Here is a 10109-nt window from a genome sequence, read left to right as displayed (position 1 = left end):
TGATTAAGATAAAGAATAGGAAATTAGTCTTACACTAATAGCCGCAAGGTCTTGAGCTTAAACAATTATTTTGTTCTTGTGTGCTTATTCCTCTTTGAATTTAAAGTCTAATCACATAGCCACTTTTGTCCATGTTTAATTCCTACCTATTAGCCAGACCATATTACAACCTTAATAAAAGACCTCTTGATTAACTATGTGTATCATTGAGACTGTGAAGTGTGAGAATATAACAAGCCTATGATAGTGTTAATTGAGTGAAGCATATTCCCTTATACACTTGAGAGTGAGAAATTTTGAAAAATCCTAGTGAAGAAGTGTTCTTCACTTAATTTTCCTATTTTTTGTCTTGAGAAGTCTAGTTACAATTTTATGATCTTTGAATGATAACTATTTGCTTAATTTGATGTCTCATTACCTCAAGTCTAAATAATTCGTTGATACTAGTTGATTTGTTGAATAATAATTTGATATTAACTATGCTCTTATACCTTATGCTAGTGTTTTAGTGTTTTGATGATTACTTAATGCCATTGCTTGAATAGTTGAAAAATTTGTATCTTAAGGGCATTTTGTTAATTACTGCAAAATATGCATTCTTCACTGTTTTTAAGTCAAGTTTACAAGGTTTTAGGTTTTTGATTAAAATTTTTGATAAACAATAGCCTAGTTTGACTTGGTTGACTATTTGATACTTAATGATATATTCATATCTTTGCACTTTTTAATATTGCCAAAAGGGGAAGAAATATGTTGAGATTGAGAAATTTTATGTTTCCTTTACTGTTTTTCAAAGGGGGGAAAATTGACTTTTTATGGGATTGTTGACTTTTTATCCAAGTACCTTATAAAGGGGGGAACATGTAGTTAAGGGGAGTTTTCCATTAATTTTGATTTCTCATGCTACTAATTCAATTTCTCAATGAAGTGTTTATTATCATCAAAAAGGGGGAGATTGTTGAACTATAGGTTTCCAATACTATGCAATTGAAGTTTTGATGATTATAGAGCACCAACAAGCTCAACATGGATGCACAACTTAAAAGGCAGTGATACAAGTCCCACATGGCACTAGATGGCCAAGGTAACTTGCAAAAATGAAAGATTGTCTTAGAAGTGCAAAGTCAACATCAAAGTCAAAGATTCAAGTGAAGAAAGGAATTAGAAAACTCAAATGATGAAGACACTTGAAAACAGATGAAGACTTATGTTCTTATTATGTGTCATGTATTTTTAGAGTCTTAGGATGTATGAAGTTAAGTTTATTGAGCCACATTTCTCTAGTTTGCATTTAGAAATATAAAGTCATGCATACAAGTCTCACACACGTGGAACAATATTATATTGATGCTAGAAGCATGCATTTATGTTTGAGAAGTGAAAAGAATCAATTAGAAGTTAATTGAATCAAATTCGAATAAGTTTTGGGTTGTTGTCACCAAATATCGGGATATGAATATTGAATTTCCAGATATTGCATATCTAGATATCAAACCTGAACTATCTGGATACTGAGTTTCACATATCCGGATATTTGTCCCAGGTCACGTCATATTTTTTAAAATCTGAATCAAATCTTTTTGTATATTCTTTAAACCGACTTTTACACTTCTATAATCATGTTTTAGGTTTCAAAAACATAAGAGAGCATGTGTGAAAGTGCATTAAACGTAAGAAATCATTAGGGTTTAAGAAGAACATCATATTGATAATATTTTTAATATCTAGAAAGAGAAAGCTATGTAATCTTCTTCTTCAATTTTTCTTTGTAATTCTAGACGTAGGGAGGGTGCTCTACTGATTCTATACAGTATGAGTGTTAGTGATTGGTTTGTGTATGAGTGGAGTGATCCTAAGGGGGTTCGGGTTAAGCGCGATAGGGGAGATCACATTTCTTGTAAAATTTCTCTTGTAAAACTGTTTCTTCAAGCACCGGTTGAAAGCTTGATGACAGTGGAACGATTGATGGAAATCTGGATGTAGCTCTCAAGTGATAGAGAGTGAACCAGGATAAATCTCGGTGTCTTATTTTCTTTTCCCTAATCTTTTATTTTGTGCAGTATATTACTCTCTATGATACATTGTTCTTGATGTTTTGAATCTGTTTTAAGGTTGAAGAATGTTTGTTAATTGATTAAATCTATTATTGCATGCTTTATTGAAAAATAAATTTTTGATTTTCTTTGGTTGTTACGAAAAAATTTTAAAATACAATTCACCCCTTCTTGTGTTATTATTCAGCCATTCTTTTTTTACAATTGGCCTCAAAGCTTATATAGGGTTAACAAGTCTTAACGGCTCAGCTGACTCCCACTTCAATTAATTAGCAAACTAATCTTCTTTATTCTTTATTTTATTTTTAAAAAAAAATTCAAAATCAATAATTTTAAATTAAAAAACTACAATTTTTTATTTGTTTGTTTATTATTATTAAACGGTTTAAAATCACTAGACTGTCACCATCGAAATGATTCTAAAAATAAATGGGCTCAAAAAGATATCACGACTCAGCTAATCTCTTTATGAAATTATTTTTTATTATTATTTTTCTTTCCTATTTTATTTTATTTTTGTAAAGAAATGAAAAAAAATCACCAAAACCATATTTGTAGATAAACTAATAAAAGATTAAGCTTAAATAATTCATCAAAAAAATGAATTTTTACCCTAAAGAAAAAATATCAGACAAAAGAAAGGATATAGAATTTTTATACATATAATAATAATCTATTATTATTTTTTTTTCTTATCTTTCTTTTTTTTCTTTTTTTAATCGTAAATGATTTAATTCCATACAAAAAAACAAAAACAAAATCAAGGCTACTTATGTCAGACCTACACGCTTATATGTATATAAAGTCTCCAAATTAATTTACAAAAAAATTAAAACTAACAAATAATTCTGAAAGAAATAAGCAACTTTCTTAAGAAATAATAATGACAGGACGTGCAATGTATTTATAAAGCAACAAGGTTTCCTTATGCACAAATACGAAAAAAAAGCATCACGTTATATTTCTAACTTTATTATTATTATTCTTTTTATATTTGAAATGTAAAAAAAGATGACTAATATAATCAAACAATAGGAAGCATTGCTGCATGATAAGTTCACTTTGAATAGTCTAATAAAAAGATAGGAACAGTGACCATATCATAATTGCACCTTTTTTTGGTTTAAGAAGAAATAAGTTTAGAATAAAAAAAGAGAGTAAAAAATAATAAAACATGTGTCTTGAAACTTGAGTAAAAATACGGTTATCATAAAAAATGATAAAATTCAATGAGTTGCATATGAATACACTAACACAAGGGTAAGATGCTTGGGCAATATATACCCTCTCCAAGCTCGCGATCTTGATTTATGGTGTTGTGTAGCAGGAAGGGTGCTCCGAAGCAAGGGTGGCTTGGCAGCAAACAATGACCAATGGTGCTTGCTAGCGGTGATGAACGGTGACCAATGGTGTGGCTTTGGTTGGTGCAGCTTTAGGCGCTGGTGAGCGGCGGCAGTCAACGGTTATCAATGGTGTTTGCAGGCAATGACCGTTGGATTAACTTTGGTTGATTGTGGCTACCACTGTGGTGGTGTATGTTTTTTTTTTGGCAGTGTGGGTTTTTTAAGGTACTTGAAAATGTTTAAAGGTGAGTTCACATTGGCTTTTTGGTATTTCACGGTGAAAGAGATTGTAGGGTCGATGGAGGTTGAAGATGAACGAACGGGCAGATGATTTCTGCCTTCCTCTGGTGAATTTCCCCGTTCTTTTTCTGTAGACTCAAGGTCTGAATTGGCATTCTGATGTGTGCTTTCTTTCTTCTCTCTAGTACCTTGAGTTTTTTTTTTCATTTTTCTTTGCAAACTGCTACAAAATGTTTTCAGATGATTTCAAATGAGTAGTGATTATAATATCACAAACCCATTTCTGTGTATATTGGCCTCTGCATTAAACAGATGAGGTAGAGCATTGACTTAATGAGCCATTTACGCTGCATCGTCATTATCTCTCTGCATTTTTGGGATGAAGCAGAGTGATTTTTTTTTTTTAATTTTTTTTATCTTTTTCGAATTACTTTATTTTTGAATTTTCTGGACCAAATATGGTGTTTACACTAGAGAAACAAAGTGACCCACGATAGCTCTTCCAATGGGATCGCCACATTGCTTAGCCTACTTGAAGGAGATAAAACTTGCCTTTACAAACACAAAGTCAAGGCTGCGGCTCCATTCCTCTTGGGATGTTAGCTAGCAGCCTCTTTTTACTTTGCATGTCAAATTAAATAAAGATGAGGCCTCAAAGGGTCAAACGACTAAAACAACTTGTGGAGGACTTCTTCGTGATCAAATGAGAGTTTGGTTAAGGGGTTTGCTGCAATAATTGGTCATTGTGTTGCTTTACAAACGGAATTGTGGGATGTGTTAAAAGGGTTGGAGCTAGCTTGGGAGGTAGGTTAGAGAAATATTTTGGTTTGGGCCTACAAACTTTAGTTTGTAACTTGGTAGGCCTTACAAGTCGTATTCGGTTTTTTTAGTTTTTTACAATATGTCAGGCCATAAATCAAGTATTTAATAGGCTAATAGGTCAGTATAGGTTCCAATTATTTTACATAGGCTTAGGCTATCAAAGTCAAAGTTTGGCTTAACATGACCCATTTATACCCCTAGCTTTGACCTGTGAAGAACATCAACACAGAGGGACAACAAACTTCAAAATTAAAAAGAAATATGAAACAATCAGCACAAATGTCTAAAATCATTTAAATGACATTGGATCCACATAAATCATTTAATTACTGTTTAGATATTTTAAAAATTTTAAAAATACAAAAAAAGAAGAAGTTGTTAATGGATATGTATAAGAAATTTTCATACTCCATATATATACATATATCTTCATTGATTTTTCTCTTTAACAGTTTCCACTAATTAATAACCAAAATTCTCATTCTTGTTGTGAAATAAAATACAAATAACATCAATAAACAATTCAATTCCATTACCAATAGCAAATGTAGCTCTACATTAAAATAATTAAAAAAAAAAGATAAACGAAAAACAACACTCCATTTTTTCAAAAGAAATAAAATCAATAACTACAACCACAAAAAAAAGTTGTTAATAAAATAAAGGGGACGCGAATATCACTCATGTTATAAGCACCCAAGAAACAATAATGGTCAGCAAAGACAAAGAATTGGAACTTTTATAAGGTTCAAAAATATAAATCAATTTTTTTTCGCCAACAGACAATATAATTACCAATGCATATTCCAAGAACAGGTATCCGTAAAATCTTGAAGAAAGGAGCGAAACATCGTGCCTTGTCGCAGAATGGCTAGGTTCCGGGTGGTTAGTGCGAATAAGAAAAAAGGTTAGAAGAAAACCTCAATTGGAAAAAGACGAAAGAAGAAGAAGAAATTAAGAAGAAAGAAATCTGTTATCTAGTCATACACGGAAAGCAGCTCCATATCTTCATCTGGGCCAACTTACAATTTTAGCTAGGTCCAATAATAATTACTTATATAATTATATACACGAAGGAAAGTTCTCACATTTGGGAATTAGGTTTTTTACTATTTTGTGTGTGTGCAATAACCCAAAACACAATAGTTCAATGGACCTTCATATTCCATAATTATAGTCCTGTTATTCATTTGGTTTCATGATTGTTACTTTCAAGGGTTAAGTGTTTGTCCTTTCAAGGGACACAAATTGTATCCTTTTAGTTTTTAACACTATGTCTTACCGGTAAGGCATAGTTATAATATTTTTTTCCTCTCTCCACGTCAGCTGGAGTGACTGGGGAAATAGAAAAAAAGTAATTTTTCATATTATAACTATGTTTTACAGGTAAGATATAGTGTCAAAAACTAAAATGATACAACATTGTGTCATTTAAAAGGACAAATCATTTTTCCTACTTTTAAATGTGTTTATTTGGTTTAATTGGGCCCATATTTTGAAATAGGTCAGCTAATCATTTTTGTGATTAAGTTTCTTTTTTAAAACAAGAGGAGTAAGAATAAATAACATAACTAATTAGAATAAAACAAAAAAAAATATACAGGATAAAAAATTAAAAAAAGTAAAACACAAAAATAACCATACTATACATGTTCCTTATTATTTGTTTGCATTTAGATAGTTTGTTGTTATTTTGTATTGAGTATTTGATTTTCTATTTAGGTGGTGTCAAATTATAGATTTTACGTTAGTTAATTGTAATTAAGAGAAAAGTGTTTCTCCAGTCACTGGAGATAAACTTATCTTTAGTAAGCTCAAAAAGACATCATTTTGGGTTATAATATTATAAAATTATAATGTTAAAAGACTAATATAATCTATAATAAATTAAAATTACAAAAACACCTTAATTTTCGCCACAAAACGACGTCGTTTTGTGCTAATCAAAAATAACTTATCTTCATTGATTGGAGAAATGATTTACCCTATAATTAACTGAGAAAAACATTTATCCTTTTAAAGGATATAAACTTATATTATTTTAGATCCTAACCGTTGATTTCCGTACATCAACGATTATAATTTATTGGGTCAAACTTTATGGGCCAAATTTATTATTAATTAATTAATAATTTTGATCCAATAAATTATAACCGTTGATGCACGGAAATCAACGGTTAGGATCTAAAATGATATAAGTTTATATCTTTTAAAATAACAAGATTTATTTCATTAATTAATTATATAATAAGTAAAAAAAAAAAAAAACGAGCAGGTGCACGTGCTGGCATGGATGTGTGCCACTGAAAGCCGCGTGCTTCTAAACGTCGGTTACTTTGCCTATAAATATAAGAAGCCCCCTCCTTGTTTAACCTATTTGGCGTTTGGGTGTTTGATCTTAGGGGGCGTTTGGTACAGGAGAAATTTTTATTTGTCCGGGAATCTCAATTTTCAAAAATATGATTTTTACATTCAGTTTACGATAATATTCAAAAATTTAAAATTTAGAAAAATTCAGTTTCCCGGGAATCCGGCCAAATGCCGCGTACCAAACGCCCCCTTAGGGTTTGTGTTGAGTCTCGTAGCCGCCGGAGACGACTTTGTTTCCATATCGCTTAGACCTTGCGGTCGGTGCTTGATAATCCCTTCAGATTCGTTTGTAGCCGAGCGAATTCGTGATCTGAGGAAAAATCAGATACCTCTTTATTTTTCGTGATAATCTGAGATGTCTCGGTGCTTCCCTTTTCCGCCATCTGGGCATATTGTGAGGAATGGGGCACGTAGCGAGGCCTTGATCGAATCGATTAAGGTTGGTTGAGCGGTTTCGTTTTTGCGTTTGTGCTCAACTGCATGTTTTTGAAAATTTTTGAATAAAATGTGCGAGGCCACTGTTTCACCATGTCGATCCGGTTCTTGTAATGAATCGGATCTGTCGTTGCGCTTAGTTTCAAATGTGAACAAACGCTCACGTAGGTTTTCTTTATCATCTTGATGATACTTTAGGACCAATATGTGTGCAAAGTGAAATTGGTAGATTATTTCTGGTTTCTTTGGTATAAGTAACATAATTATAAAAAAAATTTGGTGAGAAGAGAAAATATTCTGATTTTGGTTTTGAAAATGTGCAGTTCTTTCAAACTACTAGCAATAGTTTTTTGGGCCATATGATTTATATTGCGACCTTAAGTTTTTGAAATGCTTTTTGGTTTTTGACATTATTTCTGGTTTCTTTGGTATAAGTAAAATAATTATAAAATTTTTTATGGTGAGAAGAGAAAATATTCTGATTTTGGTTTTGAAAATGTGCAGTTCTTTCTAACTACTAGCAATAGTTTTTTGGGCCATATGATTTATATTGCGAACTTGAAATTTTTGAAATGCTTTTTGGTTTTTGACATTGTTATTACTGTCTAGGTTAGGGTTAGGTATGAGTTCATATTTGAAACTCAGTAAACCGGCTTTAGTCGGTAATTGGGTATACTAGATGTGGTCATCCATGATTAAAAGATCGATATTGGTATTTGTAATGAAGTGTTTCTTGATATCCTTTTACAATTTTTGTTGCATGATGATTACTTGGATTTGTAAGAGGTAAGCAATAGTTGAAACAATTGTTTTTCTTGACTACCAAAAGATGTGATTGATTAATTATTGTATGGGCCACAAGGAAGATTGAAATGCTTGCATAGCATGTTTAATTATTTGTAATAAAGCGCGGCTCGCGGTGCCTCGACGCAAGAAATAGCGGCGTTCACACCGGATCGCAATAGCGGCCATTGCGATCACATTTGTAGCCATATTGCTGTCATAAGGCAAAATGTTAATTTTGTCCTAAATTTAAATGTGTAACTGAAAAAATTTAAGGGTTTTTTAGTCTATCCGCGTCTTTCTGTCACTTTTGCTGCTTTTAAAAAATGTTTTTTTTCAATATTTCTGTCATATATCTATTCTGCTATTTCCGCAACTGCAACCCGCTATAACGCTATAGCATTTTTCGGGGTTGGGCGCGACTATAACTATGGCATGTTTGCTTCTTTAGTCTTCTCTATCTTCTTTTTGAAAATGTTATTCTGGTGCTCTAAAGCTCCCAACGGAGATGGATAAGGCTAGGAAAGACATAAAGAAGGAGAAGAAGAGAGAGAATGAGGAGAAAAGGAAAGAAAAGAAAGAAAGGAAACGAAAAGGAGCGGCATCTCATGCTAGCGCTGATAGTAAAAAGTTCAAGCGCATTGATGACAAGAAGGGAATCAGACCAGATGGAAAGTTGCAAAAGGTTGAACATTATGAGAATGTTCAACTTGAGAGGAGTGGTATTACAGAGGAACTTTGCTGCTTGTCTGACAGTAGTCAAAGCAGCAAAAGGAAAAGGAGTAGCTCGCTATCTAATGATGAGCATGGTGAGGAAACTTATAAACTGATCATCTTATTATTTATTGTTGAGTTTATGCATCCCTAATTTTTGACCTTTTTTTTATTTTTTGTGAAACAGGAACTGACATTAGAAACAGGATTCCCTTGAAAAAACATAGGAAAACTGAAGAATCTAAAATTGAACATCAAGTGGGATCTTCCTGTGGAACTTCAGGAATCGCTGATTCCTTCACTCAAGCCACTGGAAGAAGAGATCATCAGTTACCATGTGTCGCAAGTGAAGAGCCCAATAAGTTCGTTGGGATCTCCGAGTCTAGACATGGCAAACCATTGCAGCCATTGGTACATGGAGATAATCTGGGCACAAACAATGTTGTTGATGATAAAAGACGATTCACTCAAGCCACTGGAAGAAGAGATCATCAGTTACCATGTGTCGCAAGTGAAGAGCCCAATAAGTTTGTTGGGATCTCCAAGTCTAGACATGGCAAACCATTGCAGCCATTGGTTCATGGAGATAATCTGGGCACAAACAATGTTGTTGATGATAAAAGACGATTCACTCAAGCCACTGGAAGAAGAGATCATCAGTTACCATGTGTCGCAAGTGAAGAGCCCAATAAGTTCGTTGGGATCTCCGAGTCTAGACATGGCAAACCATTGCAGCCATTGGTACATGGAGATAATCTGGGCACAAACAATGTTGTTGATGATAAAAGACGATTCACTCAAGCCACTGGAAGAAGAGATCATCAGTTACCATGTGTCGCAAGTGAAGAGCCCAATAAGTTCGTTGGGATCTCCAAGTCTAGACATGGCAAACCATTGCAGCCATTGGTTCATGGAGATAATCTGGGCACAAACAATGTTGTTGATGATAAAAGACGATTCACTCAAGCCACTGGAAGAAGAGATCATCAGTTACCATGTGTCGCAAGTGAAGAGCCCAATAAGTTCGTTGGGATCTCCGAGTCTAGACATGGCAAACCATTGCAGCCATTGGTACATGGAGATAATCTGGGCACAAACAATGTTGTTGATGATAAAAGACGATTCACTCAAGCCACTGGAAGAAGAGATCATCAGTTACCACGTGTCGCAAGTGAAGAGCCCAATAAGTTCGTTGGGATCTCCGAGTCTAGACATGGCAAACCATTGCAGCCATTGGTTCATGGAGATAATCTGGGCACAAACAATGTTGTTGATGATAAAAGACGATTCACTCAAGCCACTGGAAGAAGAGATCATCAGTTACCATGTGTCGCAAGTGAAGAGCCCA

This window comes from Gastrolobium bilobum, unplaced genomic scaffold, assembly GCF_033153095.1.
Source record: "Gastrolobium bilobum isolate Gb01-03AN ecotype WA unplaced genomic scaffold, APGP_CSIRO_Gbil_v1 utg5330, whole genome shotgun sequence".
Classification (NCBI taxonomy): domain Eukaryota; kingdom Viridiplantae; phylum Streptophyta; class Magnoliopsida; order Fabales; family Fabaceae; genus Gastrolobium; species Gastrolobium bilobum.
This window is presented reverse-complemented; position numbering follows the sequence as displayed.